General features: G+C 43.9%; 1 protein-coding gene across 1 annotated transcript in view; it reads right to left on the bottom strand.

The window, feature by feature from the left end:
• The window catches only part of Nup93 (nucleoporin 93), a 138,161-nt gene extending 124,883 nt beyond the window's left edge, over nt 1-13,278 (bottom strand). The window contains exon 1 of the mRNA XM_021257019.2: nt 12,989-13,278. The gene's annotated coding sequence lies outside the window, so the exon portion shown is untranslated. The remainder of the gene's footprint in view (nt 1-12,988) is intronic.
• Between the last annotated feature and the right edge of the window lie 2,466 nt (nt 13,279-15,744).

Genomic DNA, 15,744 nt, shown 5'->3' on the forward strand with positions numbered 1-15,744 from the left:
TGGCATTGCAGAGGAGAAACAGTTCATGGCAAGCAGAAGGTAGCAAAGCAAGCAAGGAACAACACAAGCCTCTTTCTGTCTTTTTTTTTTTTTTTGCCATTTTTTAAATTTATTTATTTATTTATTTATTTATTTCTTTCTTTCTTTCTTTACTGGTACCGGGGATGGAACTCTGGACCTTGGGCTTGTGAGGCAGGTGGTGGAACCACTGAGCTAAATCCCTCATATTGTGTTGGCTACTAGCATAAGGGTGGTGTCAAACTAATCAGTGGACTGATTTAGTAATCATCCCCCTTAATCCTAGCACCCTTAATGCTAGCAATGCACCATGAATAAATCACAGTCTAGATTCAGCCAACTCTGAAAAAGCCCCACCTATGACTGCAAGAGGCTTTGAGGGGACATCTAGACGTGAGCTATAACAACCATAATGAAAAGATAAATACTATATTATTGAGAAAGTAAAAAGATAGCCACTGGTTTAAATTTGCAATAAATGTATGTAAAACTCATATCTAGAATATATATATATATATATATCCCCTATAAATCAAGAAAAAGATAATCCAATTAGAAATAACCAAGACTTGAACAAGTATTTCACTAAAGAGGGTATCTGTGATGGTTAGTTTTATGTATCAGTTTTACCATGTTGCCAAACATCAAACATCATTTTCAGTCTGTCTCTGAAGGTGTTTCTGGGAGAATTTAACATTTGAATTGTTAGACTGAGTAAAGCACATTTTTGCCTACTTAATGTGGATGGGCCTCATCCAATCAACTGAAGGCTTGAATGGAAAATAAAAGCTGAATAGAACACCATTCCTTCTACCTGCTTCAAATTGGGACAGTGCCAGGCCAGGGATTTAACTCGGTGGTCCCACCACCTGCCTCGCAAGCTCAAGGACCTGAGTTCGATCCTTGGTACCAAAAAAAAAAAACTTCAAAAACAAACTGGGACAGTGCTTTCTCCTGCCTTCACACTCACACTGAAACAGTGGTTCTGCCTAGGTCTCCAGCCCACCGGACTGGAACAAGAACAACTATGTGGGGTCTCCCAGGTCTCCAGAATGCTGACTGCAGATCTTCACACTTCCATAACAGTGTGAGCCAATTCCTCATAATCCCATCTCTTTTCATGAACATTCGATTAGATCTGTTTCTCTGGAGAACTCTGACTGATAGAATATCCAAATAGCCAATAAGCGTATGGAAAGGTCTCAACATAGTCATCAAGAAGATGAAAATGGAATTCACAATGAAAAACTACTACACATGCACCAGACTGGAATGACTACATTTTTTCATGGACTATAACTTATGTACAATATAATGCACTTGTTTTAAGAGTGCACGTAGATATGTCTGGCACACATACATATCAGTACAACCATCACCAAAATCAAGATATAGAACATTTCCATCATCCTGAAAAGTCTCATGTTCCTTTGTGGTCAGTCTCCTCTCTGGCCTCATAACACGTATCTCAGGAAACCACTGCTCTGCATTGTCACTAAAATTTAGTTTTGCCTGTTCTAGAATTTGATGTAAATTGAGTCACACTATATCTTTTATATCTAGCTTCTTTAGTTCAATACAATGTATTTTTGTTTTCATCCATGTTGATATCTATATCAGTAATTCATTCCTTTTTATTGAGGAATAGTATTCATTGTATGGATATACCTCACTGTATTTGTCCATTCATCGTTTGTTTGTTTGTTTTGAGACAGTGTCTTACTCTGTAGTCCCCGTGGGCGTTGAACTCACTGTCCTCCTGCCTCAGCCTCCCCGGTAGTAGAATGACAGGTATGTGCCAGCACACCTGGCTCATGAGTTCATCTTGATGGATGTTTGAGTTATTTCCAGTTTGGGGTTATTAGTACAAAACTACTATGAACATTCTCATACAAGTTTTTGTGTAAACATCTTTTCATTTAACTTGAGTGAATATTTCAGTGTTGTTAGCACCATTATTTGTACTAGCCTGAAAATGGAAACAACCAAAAGTCCATTAACAGAAGGAAGGATACATAAATTACATTGTGGTCATGTAACAAAATACTGCAATAACAAAGAGAATGCACTACATCTCCAAACAACAGCATGAGTGAATCTCAGACATAAGGGTAAGCGAAAGAAGCCAGGCACAAAAGTATGATTTCATTCATATAGAGTTCAAATCAGACAAAGCTAATCTATGGTGACAGATGTCAGAATAGCGGTTATTTTGAAGTGGGAAGGGGTTGTTGGCTAAGCAGAATGAAGGAACTGTCTGAGGTCTCTTAATGTTCGGTTTCTTAATCTAGATGCTGAGTGCATGGGTGTGTTCACTTTTTAAAAATTTATTGAACTGCACATTTGAGATTTGTGCACTTTGCCATGCATATATTATTCATTACACTACAATAAAAAGTTTTTAAAATGCCTTTAGTGGGGAATATGAAATAGTTTTGTGGCCCAGAATTTATATCGGTTCTCTTCCTCCAACTGTTTACAGCCTGGAACCTTATTGTACTGCTTTGGTATTCCCCCATAATTCCCTGTACCTGGCAGGAAAGCAAGACATGTGTCTTTAGCAACAGACTCCAGCTCCACTGATTGCCCCCTGTCTTGAGCTGCTGCTGCCAGAGATGATTTCTTAGTGGGTGGCAGAAACTTACATAAAGCTGTGTGATCTGTGGCTGAGCGATCAGCAATATTCTTCAAAAGTCATTGAAAACTTAAAAGGAAAGCTTTTACTTTGCCCTTCATATGGGTTGAATTTCAGTTACATGAAAGGTGACTTGACATTATCAAAGGTACCAGAAAGACTTTTGCTTGAACACCAGCTCCTGGCAATTGTTGGATCTGCCGGAGGCCTGGTGTTAAGGATGCTGACAGCAGGTCCAGGCTCTGTGGAGGGCTGTGGGGTGCCAGGCAGGATGTCTGAATTACAAATAATTAATGAGGAAGTAAATTAGTGATAAGGAAATTTATTTGCTCACATAATTAGAAGTCCAGCAGTAAAGAGAGCATCGAGTTGGATGATACAGTGGCTCACCGAGGACTCAGGTATTTCCATCTCTGAATTCTTGATGTGGACCCTGTCTAAGGGAAGTGAAGATGTTTCTAGTCAAAGGAGCTACACAGCTCCTACCCTGCAAAACTGATCATAGTCCTTGCACTCAGTCAGTTCTCTTGACAGATTGAGACACTTAAAGATATTCTCTCCAGGGGATCTCTTATCCCAAAGCTCCAACTCTCCCTCAGGTAATAGTAATATTTCCTGCCCTGTAGAGGGCGCCACAGTTTGAAGATGAGAAGCTGAATGAAGATATATTTTTTTAAAAATATGATCTATATATATATATATATATAATTTTTTTTACAGTACTAGGGATTGAACTGAGGACCTTTGCACTAAGCTACATCCCCAGTTCTGTTAAAATTTTTAATTTGGAGGGTCAGGGATTTAGCTCAATGGTTCCACTGCCTGCCGCACAAGCACAAGGACCCGAGTTCGACCCTGGTACTCCCCCCAAAAATTTAATTTGGAGACAGAGTCTCACTAAGTTGTCTAAGCTGTACTTGAACTTATGATCTTCCTGCCTTAGCTTCCCAGCGTGCTGGAATTACAGGCATGTGCCATCCTGCCTAGCAGGAAAACAAGCAATTTCTAAGAAAGCTAAACACCTATCTACTCTATGACCTAACCATTCTTCTACTAGGTATTTACCCAAGAAAAATGAAAACACATTTTCATGAAGACATGTGTACAACGATATGTATAGCAGCTTTATTCCTAATAACTCCAAACTGGGAATGGCCAGGATATATATGGATAAGCAGACTGTGGTACGGTTGTGTCATGGAATACCACTCAGGACTAAAAGGGAACAAACTACCAACTGCTGCATCAGTATACTGTAAATGGATGTCATGAACCACTATGAGCACTCAAACCAGACTCAAAACAAGAAATTCTATGAAATTCTATTTATACGAAGCCCAAGTATAGGCAATGTTAATGTATGGTGATAGAGGAGAGAATCATTGTTCCTTGGAGGTCCTGACCAGCAAATGGCTCAGAGAACACTTGAGAGAGAGCCAGAAATAGTCTGTGTGCTGAGCTGAGAGTCAACACAGGACATTACATACACCAAAATCTATTCAGCTACACACTTAGGATTTGTTTATTGTATGGGATGAAATTATTTCTCAGTCAAATGCCTCATAAAGAAAAGCAGATTCACACCTTTTTTTTCACCTGAACCTTGAAATCCACTAAGAGCCAGGTTTATTTTCCTGTGGACCATGGAAAAGCTAAGCTCTAGAGAGTTTCAATGTTTTACCCAGAGCACACAAGGTCACAGGGCAAGAGCAGCACCTGCCTTCAAGTCTTCTGCTATGATGGCCGGTGTGCTGTATTCCAAGAGAGCCTCAGAAATAGCCAGGTGTGGTGACGCATCCCTATAACCCCAGCTACTTGGGAGGCTGAGACGGGAGGGTCACAAATTGAAGGCCAGCCTGAATGGATAACTTAGCAAGACCTTATCTCAAAAAGGGGGGTGGTGGTCTGCAGATGTAGCTCAGTGATAAAGAACTTGCCTTGCATGAGCAAGGCCTTGGGTTCAATCTGTCAACCACAAAAGCATAAATAAATAATCAAGAAACCCTCAGACATTCATGTAGAACCCTCACGAACTCTAGTAAGGAGTTATCCAGAGAAGTCCTTAATCAACTTCACTGCCAACCTTTTGAGGTGAGACTTGGAATGAATCCCACACTCATTAATCATTAATAGCTGACTGTCAGGTGACATTGAGAAGGTGGTAGGTTTCTTCACACATCTGGTTGTTTTGTTATTAAACATATTGGCTGTGGAGTGAAAAAGAAAAAAAAAGAACCCATCCTATACATATGGCCATTGCTGCGGTTGAAAAACAGCTTTGCCAACATCTATCAACATTGTTATGTCAAATTGGGCAATTTGTCACTGATGCTGCATTTGCCAAAAGAAAACCGAATTTGATTGACAAGGCTTTGGGGTTCTTCTGTCTTCCTTTTCAACATTCCAGATGTTTAAAAAATTGTTTCCACCCCCAGGAAGACTCTTCCATGTATGAAAAAAATGTACGAAGGGAGACTAGAGGGTATGGTTTCAGCTTTTGTAGAAATTTTGCTTCCAAGAGCCCCATCTTCCTGATTGGTTCAGATTCCCTTCTCCTATCCATAACTGCCTTCCTATGAAGCCATCTGTTTTGATGCCCATCTGTCAAGGGCTCTGTTGGGGTGATTAGTAAAAGTATTTGCAGCTGGAGTTTCAAGAGAAAAAAAAAAAAAAAAACCTTAAATGACAAAAGGAAAGTGTGCCCAAGAGTGAAAGTAGAAAACAGAAACACACTTGTGGCCATGGCCACACTTAGAAAGCAGAGGATTTGGGCCAAGGATTTAGCTCAGTGGTTCTGCCGCCTGCAGCACAAGGTCCTGAGTTTGATCTCCAGTATCAAAAAAAAAAAAGAAAGCAGAGGATTTATTCCTGTGCCAAACCAAGAGAAAATTACTGTCACCAAACAATTCTGGAGGAAGGTGGTGAACATAGGTGACTTTGGACACATTAGTTTTTACATTCTAGGTACTCTTTTTCTGTTGTTCCTTTCTTTTTTATCTTTCATTTGGTGATGAGGGCCTAGAGATTGAGGCCAGACCAGCCCTTTTTGTTTCATTTTGAGACAGGATCTCACTAAATTGCCCAGGCTGGCCTCAAAACATACAATCCTCCTGCCTCAGCCTCCCAAGTAGCTAGGATTCCAGTCCTGCACCACCATGCCCAGCTCACACTGTAGGTATTTTATAGAAATAATAATACACTATAACGACAAGTTGTTAGAAGCATTGAATTAGTGAATACTAATTAAAGACTTAGAGCAGACCTTTGCATGTAGGGTATGATCAGTGTTCAGTCTTTCTTTCTGGCAAAACCTGTGGATAGAAGAGTCTAGAATAGAGTAGCAACTTGTTTACCAGTAAGTACAGAACTGCCAAGCCCCCTGCCTGCACCAAGGGACATTAAACTTGTTCACAAATGTCAGCTGAAAAGGTGGACAAGGACCCATCAGGACTCAGAATGGCGACTCCAACCTTAACATTTCAGATTGCTTTGAAGGCAGAGCCCGGACTTCTCAGTGGAATTGGCAGGCCCAGCATCTGACCCCACATCAGCTAATGGTGCCCAGTGTGACACCTAGGGGCAGGACCAGTGCCTATGCATGGGGCCATGTCTGTGGTCAGCAGCTGTCCAGGCTGTGACACGCCTGGGCACTGGAGCCTGCCTGAGCCATGGTGCCCAACCTCACTGGGACACGGGGATGAGACGGTGCTAACCACTGGCTGAGAGGCAGATTCACACTGAGTTTACCCTTATGAACACCGTGGTGCACATGCTCCGGAGGCCAGGACAGCTCATTGTGTTTTAGAGTAGATAAGGAAACAACATCCTGAAAGAGGCCAAAAGGCAGGAGTATCCAGAAGGTTTAAAGACTTTTACCCATGAATAATTAAAAAGACAACTGGAGGGCTGGGCATTTAGCTCAGTGGCTCCACCAACTGCCTCAAAAGCGCAAGGACCTGAGTTCAAAACCCAGTACCAAAAAAAAAAACAAACTGGATTTTTTAAGTGGGCAAATTTCTGACATACTAGACTTTCCTTCATGAAAGAGGATATAAAAATGTTAATAAACACCTGAAAAAAAAACCAACACCATTAGTTCTCAGAGAGATCTAAATTCAAACCACCCTGAGATACCTCTTCACACTCTTTAGGAAGGCTATGATTTAGAAGCTGGACAATACCAACTGTTGACAATAGTGTGAAGCAACTGAACCCAAAAGTTCTGCCTGAAAGGCCTACAATTATTTTGTAAAACAGCCTGACAGACCCTAAAAAAGGTTCAGCAATTCCACTGCTAGTCCTCCACCCAAGAGAAGGAAAGCATGTGTCCAAGGCAGGATTTGCACAAGGATTAGATTACAATTTACAGCCTTAAAGGACATGTCCATCAAGTCAGATGTGCTGGCATATGCCTGTAATCCCAGCACTCAGGGGGCTGAGACAGGATTGCTGTGAGTTTGAGGCCAGCCTGAACTATATAGCCAGACCCTGTCTCAAACATACACACACACACACACACACACACACACACACACACACACACACACACACACAACAAAACAAAAACAAGTATAAAAAAGAAACCAAATCTTGAGAAACCTGAGTTTTGGGGAACACTGAGGCAATGTTCCCACATGGCTCCTGGGGGCCATCTTGGAAATGGCTGCCCCCTTTAAAGTGACCCCAGCTTCTAGGAATGAGGAAATTTTACCCCATAAGACCTCACCCTCCCCTGTGCATTGAACCTGACATTTTTGAGGCTGCCTTTTCCCCCTGACAGACAGCAGCAGCCTAGACTTATGCCTCTTGCCTCCTCCATGGCTTTTTCTATATCGTTTTTTTTTTTTTTTGGTACTGGGGATCGAACTCGGGACCTTGTACTTTCGAGGTGGGCACTGAATCACTGAGCTAAATCCCCAGCCCTCCATGGCTTTTTACATAGCCATGAGCCAGGCTTATCTCCCCTCTACTTCCCCTTTGTCTCCTCCTGCCTCCCCTTCACTGGCTCTGTGTGTTTCTATTTAAAATCCTGTTTGGGCCCTGATATGGCTGATCTTTCATCTCATTCTATGTCCACTGCAGCCTAAGCCTGGGTATTTGTGGTCTGCAGCAAGCTATGAAAAGGGGAAGGAACTCATTTCCTGCCTCCTCCCCAGTCTTCACCTCACAGAGGCTGCTATGAAGCAGCCCCCTCATGTGGGTGTCAGCAGGGACCTCAGAGGCAAGATGTGGGTGGGCAGACTTATGTAGCTTGCACAGGCTGTAACCGTGCCCAGCTGCTGGGGGCTGTGGTCACCACCTGGCCCCATGACTGTCCCTTCCTGCCATGCCCACCAGGCTACAGCCCAGGGCTGGGGCAGCCAGTGACTGAGACGACACAGAAGCCCACCTCCTGCATCTCGGAGGGACAGTCCCAAGGGGAGAGTTTGGTCCCAGAGCACCCAAGAGGATCTGCCATGGCTAGAGGTCCCCTTTTCTCTTCCACAGTCCGCTTCCCTCCCTCCCTCCTGCTCTCCTTCCTGCCCTCAGTGAGCCCCATGCCCCTGTCCCAGGCTCTGCATCTGAGAAGCCAGAGTGGGACAGCTCCATACACTGAGCCGGTGGAGGAGGTCTGCAGGGAAAAGAGGGCAGCGCTGGGCTGAGTGATGAGTGGGCAAAACCTCCCATCTTCTCCTGTCTACTGAAGTCCTATTTCTGTAGAACAATAAAGTAAATCATCTTCATTTGCCAACAGGAAGGAAGGGGCTTCCTAAGTTATGATACACACATACAGTGTGCACTGTGCCATCATTAACAGTGCTTCATGAAGCACAGAACAAGGCTGACGCATGCATAAGTGGGGATGGGTCTGTGGGAATTGCTATACTACTCTCTCCACTTCTGTGTATTTTAAGATTTTTGCATAATAAAGTGAGCACTAAAAGATAGGGACCGGGGATTTAGCTCAGTGGTTTCGCCGCCTGCTGTGCAAGTGCAAGGACCTGAGTTCGATCCCAGGTACCAAAAAAAAAGATAAAATAGTGAGGTATGGTGACATGTGCTGCAGTCCCAGCCACTCAAGAGACTGAGGCAGGAGAATCACTTGAGCCTAGGAGCTGGAGACCACATGACCCCTTTCCAAAGAAAAGGATGAAAAAAATGCACTGGGATATTTATTGATATTTAGAAATTACACTACAAAAAAAAAAAGAAAGAAAGAAATTACACTATGTAGCTAAGTGAAAAAAATAGTTAAGACCGTGAATCCAAGTACTTAAAATAATAGGTCTATACATGGATTTTTAAATGTTAAGAAATTAAAATGTACGTTCATATTGACCCAGCAATTTCACTTCTGGGTAGGGAAACTGTATGAGAAAGGAAGTGAGTGAAAAGCCTAAATGTCTACTAGTAGGAAAAAGGCTCTGAAGACTGCATCATATTTTCTTGGAGCCAATAGGCAGGAGATAAAAAGGAAATTACAGTGGACCTTTGACTTACAAACTCAGTTCATTCACAAGGACTGGATATAACTCAAGTTGGTCAATTGAGGGTCAGGCTCCTCTACACAGCCTTCAAAGTCTCTCTCCTGTACATAGGCAGATCTCAGTGTCCTTGGAGAGACATTGGCCCAGGATTTCTCAATTAACCCCCCACAGAAAGGAATCTTCCTTCTAGAACTCCTGAAGGGTTAAACTGTATCTGAGACCATCTGGAAGCACAAGGGGCTGGCATTTGGGTTCTAGTGCAAGACTTTGTATGAAAGTTAAAACTAAAATTCCAGTAATAGCCCAAGTTGTTCATATGTCAGGCCAGTCGTAACTCCAGGGTCCACTGTGCCAGCTAACACTCAGGGTCAGGAGCTTTTCTAAGTCCTTCAGGCCCATTAGCATAACTCTTGCTCCATGGAATGGGCACTACTCTGAAGCCACTTTAGAGATAAAGAGAAGAGATGCTAAGGTACCTGCCCAAGAGCAGGGCACTGGTGCGCTTCCCCCATTTGAACCCAGTGGATCTTGCTGAAGAGTCTGAGCTCTTAGCTATCATGCTGTGTCCCCACCCAACACCTAGAGGGCCCTGTCCACAGTAACCAAAGGGTCACACCTAACATTTAGCTTAGCACTGTACAAGGTGGCATTGCCTCTCATAGTTGTCATGTGTGATCCCATTGGCCTCATGGCTACTCTCGGAGGAGGAAAGACATTAACTCCTGAAAGCCCCCTGTATAAAGAAGACAAGTGAAGCCCAGGGAGATTAAGTAACCTGTGTGGGTCACAAGGCTGGGTCACATGGCTGGGAAGTCACACAGGGTTCAGATCTCTGTGCTGCACTCCAGAGCGTGCACTCCAGCCTCTTTGCCCTAAGTCCGTCTATCACACAAGCTGCACAGTCAAATAACCAACAGGGCTTGGGCAAACTTTAAAGGTAATGAAATAATACATTTTGTGTAGGTGCATATGGAAGCATACACCAAAAGTACTCACATATGAGAAGGGAAAATGCAAACACAAAGCAGAGTTTACAATATAATTCTAACTAATAAAAAGAAAAGTTTAAACTAGATGTGGTGGCATATGTTTGTAATCCCAGAACTACAGGAGGCTGAGTCAGGAAGACTACAAATGGGAGCCAAGCCTGGGCTGCTTGGACACTTAGGGAGTCCCTGTCTCCAAAATTTTAAAAAGGGCTGAGAGATATATGTGGTGGAGCAGGTCTGTAATCTCAGCAATCTGGAGGCTGAGGTAGGAGGATCCTGGTGAGTTAGAGCCCAGTCTGGTTTACCTAGTGAGTTCAAGGTCAGTCTGTGTTCCATAAGGAGCAAAAATTCAAAACAAAGAAAAGGGCTGGGATGTAGCTCAGTGCAAAAGCCCTGGGTTCAATCCCCTGTATGTTAAAAAAAAAAATCCAAAGATTTCTACCTCTCTCTCTCTACATAAAGAACAGTGTGGAATGAAGTGTCTTCCCCTAGTTCATTGGTCTTCTGGAAAGTAAGGGCTCGGAAAGAAAAAGAGGGACCAGGAGTGAAACTGGCTGCAAACAGAGTTGAGATCTATCTAGAACATTTTAGTTGTTTACAAGAAGAACATATTCATGTATTGTGCATAATGAAAAATTAATAATGCCAAAAATATACTCCATGAATACATGCTACAATGTTATAGCAAGGCTTGCCTCTGGATGGTGAGATTTTCTTTGTTCTTTTCTTATTTATGAATTTTCTGCAGTGAGCATTATGCCTTGAGCAGTCAACGCTGGGGGAGGAAGAAAGGGAAGGAAGAGACAGAAACTAAAACACCCTTATTGTCCCCAGATGTGCCCTCCCCACCTTGCTCTCCACTGCCCCAGTTCATTCTCCCAGGCCCACCCAGGGCTCAAGGTCCCAACCCAAGCCCTGGCCTTGGCAGAGCCCATGGTGGGTGAAGACCACGGGGCCATGTGGATAGAGTGGAGGCTCCTGCCTGTCCTTGCTAGGAACTTCTGGGCCTGGGCCACTCTCCCTGGCCTGGGGCCCTGGGCATCAATAAGCATCGGAATTTACATGGCTCTATGTCCTTGGAAAGAGAAGAGGAGCCTCCTTCACAGGTATCTTCCCCTTCCCACATGGGGTTCTTTGAGAGTCCCAGGGCCTTTGCGCCACTGCCTCCTGCCCAATGGGTACCCAAGGGTACATTACCAAGGCAGACTTCTCGTTCATTTCTTCCTTTTAAAAAGTATTTTTCCAGTATGAGAGATTAGACCCAAAGACTTCAAACTAAGCCATAGCTCCAGCTCCACCACCACCACCCGCCCCGTTTTGTTTTTTTTTTACTTTGGGTCAAGTTTTTTCTAAGTTGCTAGGTTGCCTAGGCTGGGCTGGAACTTGCAATCCTCCTGCCTTGGCCTCCCAGCATACTGGGATTACAGTCCTGGCCTTACTTATTTCTTTTTATGGAGCATCCATTGTGTGCCAGGCACTAATATTGAACTTATTTTTTATATTGAACTTTAAAAAAAAAACTATAAAACATCTTTTTATCAGAACTATGGCTTAAATAATGTTGTTAATAATGTTAAATAATGTTAATTTTTATCATGGAAACAGATCTTTAATTTGTAAATTTATGCGGTCTTTCTTATTTCCTATGTCTATACCCTCCCATTTAATATCTTCAGTAAAGAAGAACTTTCCATTTTAAGAAAAACTGGGCATGGTGGTTCATCCCTTCATCCCAGCTTCTCAGGAGGCTGAGGCAGGAGGATTGAAGTCAGCCTGGGCACCTTAGCAAAACCTCTTCCCAAGACAAAATTTAGAACAGGCTGGGCACTGGGGAAGAAGCTCAGTAGTACAGCACTTGCCTAGTATGATGAAGCCCTAGGTTCCATCCCCAGTACCAAAAACATGAATGAATTAAATCCCTGCCCTGATGGAGAATGCATACTGTCCAGGGAAGAGACAAAGCAACAAATAAAAATATAGAAGGGGGATCGGGCCTACAATTCCAGCACTCTGGGAGGGTGAGACAGGAGGATGACTGGTTTGAATCTAGCTAGAACATAGTACATAGTAAGACCTTACCCTGCCCTATGCACCCTCCCCCCCAAAAAGTTAGAGGAGAGCAGATGGGAAAAAAGTACAGTGTGGAACAGCCATGGAGTTCCAAAGGCGAGGGGCTCAGACTGAGGGAGGTGAGGGAAGGAGTCCATCTGACAAACTTTCCAGGCACCGAGGCAGGAGGAGCAAAGGCCCTGAGGCAGGACATTCTTGTTGATCTTGAGGAGCAGGGCTAAGCAAATGTGGCTGGGGGAGGAGTCATGCAGAGCCTTGAGGGCCAAGGGAAGGACTCTGGCTTCTACTCCAAGAGAAATGGCAAAGTGTAGGGTGTGGGCCAAGGCATGGTGTGGGTCCCTGAGAGGAGTCTGCTGCTGTGTAGAAAACAGATCAACATTCTTCCTGAATTAACTCCAAGCCTCTGGAAACTTTGTTACTACTATTAAATATTATTTATTTTAATAACAGCTGGGGCATTTGGCTTCTGCCCAAGGCTGAGCCCTGACTAATGGGACCCATAGGGACAGGGAGGTGGCCCAAGCCTGGAAACAGTCTCAGGAAGCCTCATCTTCCTCAGAGCCTCAGAGCGGGCCAGTGCACTGTCACCATGGCCACAGCGTGGCCACCCGGGACAGTTTCCCAGACAGCCTTGCTCTGTCAACCTGCGGAGGAGCCTCCCCGAGGCTTACTGCATCCCGTGCCTGGTTCTCAAGAGCAGGCAGATTTGAAAGGCGCTACTTTACTATAAGATGTCCCCACCCTATGACTTCTTGAATGTGTGTAATCATCTCTAAGTATACCATGAAATTCTCGAAAAATATACTCACGACTTCCAATGCACTTCATCATAAATTATGACTGCATTCCAAAGAGGAAAGGTGGAAAAGGGGCCGGGCGTTCCGCCGGCTGCCTCGCAAGCGGAAGGTCCGAGTTCGATCTCCTGTACCAAAACAAAAAACAAACAAACAAAAAGGTGGGAAAGGTGGAGGTGGACTAGATATCCTAAAAATTCAAACTAAGATAGACCCTAGGAAAATTGGCACTCCTTATACCAGTTTGGAGCTCCAAACTGCATTCCCAAGGGCCTGTGTTCAGCTCTCACACGGTCTCAGCTGTGAACCCTGGAACTACTTTCTAGCAAGGGAAGAAAGGAAGCCTTGTTTGTCCTAAACTCTTAATTGTGCCATTCCAAATGGGGATTTCCCCAGCTGGCAATGAAGAGAAATGTCCACCAGATGGCAGCAAATATCCAGTAAGCGAAGTCGATCTGCTACAATTCAAAGTGCACAGCAGCAGATTTGAAAAGAAGAGCTGGGGTGTGTGACTTGGCAGGCTCCATTTGACTGCTGTAACAGTAAGATCTTTTGCCTATCAATAGACTCAGTTTGATGAAATTCAAGAGTATATAAAGAATACCTATAATACAATAAAAACTACACAGCAGAAAAAGATTTTAATACGTATTTGAAAGATATGTCCTTTCCCCAGTCGATTTGTAGATTCAATGCATGAGCAGAACCTGCAAGATTTTTAATGGGATTTTAATGAGAAGATTCTAAAATTTATGCAACCAGAGAGTAATGAAATACTGTACTCAGAGAAAAGAAGAGAGAGCGAAGGAAAGAGAAAAACTAACCCACGATGAAGGGATACATCCACAGGAATCAACTGCAAGAACTTCTGACAGCCACAGCTAGAATGATTTGAGCAACAAAAGCAAATAGTATCAGATTATCCCTGCGCTGGTGGGGGGATAACTACTGGTCAACTGGTATGCCCAGCTGGACTGAGTTAGCGTGGTTCTGGACATGGGAGACCAACCTGAGGATTGTTGCCAACAGCATAAAAAGAGAACTAGAGGGGAAGATTGTGTGCTATTGATTTTCCTGTAAGTGCTTGCCTCAGCTGTTTTTCCTGATGTGAAACAGGCTGTTCAAGTAGTCAGAGAAACTCTGGTCCTTGCCCTCGCCCTCCCATGGACTGCTGCTGTTCTTGTCAGGGGAATTCTGGTCTTCACGTTGAGCTTTGCTTCCGGGCTCCAGTGCGGGTCCCTCTGCCTGGTGGCACAGACCCTTCACCTGTTGCCATGGGCTCTAGGCCTTGGGCTGGAGTTATGTGGGACGTGGCCCTGGGATCCAGGCCCTCGGCTGGGTTCTTTAGGTCTCTAGTGTGTGAACAGATCTCTTGCACTCCTCTGCATTTGGCTTTTTGGGTGAATATTATAAAATAATCCTGTAAATTATGTGTCCTGTATTAAATCTATTCCCTTGCAAGCCTAGATTACAAAAATCACCATGCACAGAAAAACACCCTGAATCCATACTGATATAAATTGCTAAATAAAGAAATTTAGAAAAGAGAAAGAACTAAAGAGAATAAAGATAGGAAAGGAAGAAGTTAAACTGTCATTATTTGCTGATGATTTGATACTTTACATAGAAGACCCAAAATACTCTGCCAAAAGACTTCTAGACTTAATTGACAGATTCAGTAGAGTAGCTGGATATAAGGTCAACACTCAAAAAGCAATAGCCTTTTCATATACAAATAATAGACTCACTGAGAGAGAAATTAGGGAAACAATTCCTTTTACAATAGCATCCAAAAAATGAAATATCTAAGAAACAATCTAACAAAGAAAGCAAAAGACCTCTACACTGAAAGCTACGGCACTTTGAAAAAGGAGATCGAGGAGGATGTGCAAAAATGGGGGGACATCCCTTGTTCCTGAGTAGGAGGAATCAGTGTGGTGGGGGTGGCCATGCTTCCAAAACTGCTGTGTGGATTTGATGCGGTGCCAATTGGGATCCCACCAGTGTATTCTGCAGGGCTGGAGAGGGCAATCCCGGAATTTCTTTGAAGCCAGAGGAGACCTAGAATAGCTAAGGAAATTCTGGGCAGCGGAGACATGGCTGGAGGTATTATGGTCCCCAGCTTGAAACTGTACTGCAGGGCTACTGTGATGGAGGCAGCATGGTGCTGGCGGGGAGGCAGACCTGAGGATCAGTGGAATAGATTGGAAGATGCAGAAACGGCTACAGATATGCTCAGCCACCTCATCTTTGATGGAGGGGCTGGCCATCCTCATCAGAGGAAGGATATCCTATTTAAAGAGTGGTGTTGGAAAGGCTGGATTTCAACCTGCTGAGGATTCAGACTGGACCCGGGCCTATCACCATGCGCTGAACTAGGATCGAAGTGGATTGAAGATCTAAATGTTAAGACAGAAACATTAAATCTGTTGGAGGATGGGTTGGGTAGAACTCTTGAGGACATTGGCATAGGAGAAGACTTTGTGAACGGAACCTCAGTAGCACGGGAACTAGCACAGGGAATCGACAACTGGGATCTCATATTGTTGAAAGGCTTCTGCGCTGCAGGAGAAACCACCAACAGAGCTGGGAGACAACCTACAATGTGGGAAAAGGTTTTCAGCAGCTGCATCTTGGACAGGGGACTGCTGTCTGGAATATGTGAAGAACTGAAGGGGATCGGATCCCCCAGATTCAGAGACCCAATTCAAGGATGGGCATCTGGGGTGAATGGACATTTCTTGGGCAGAGAGGCGAAGGCAGTGGATGAA

The sequence above is a fragment of the Heterocephalus glaber genome, unplaced genomic scaffold (genome assembly GCF_053883595.1).
Source record: "Heterocephalus glaber isolate CG9 unplaced genomic scaffold, H.glaber_assembly_v1.0 deba00000071, whole genome shotgun sequence".
NCBI classification, from domain to species: Eukaryota; Metazoa; Chordata; class Mammalia; order Rodentia; family Bathyergidae; genus Heterocephalus; species Heterocephalus glaber.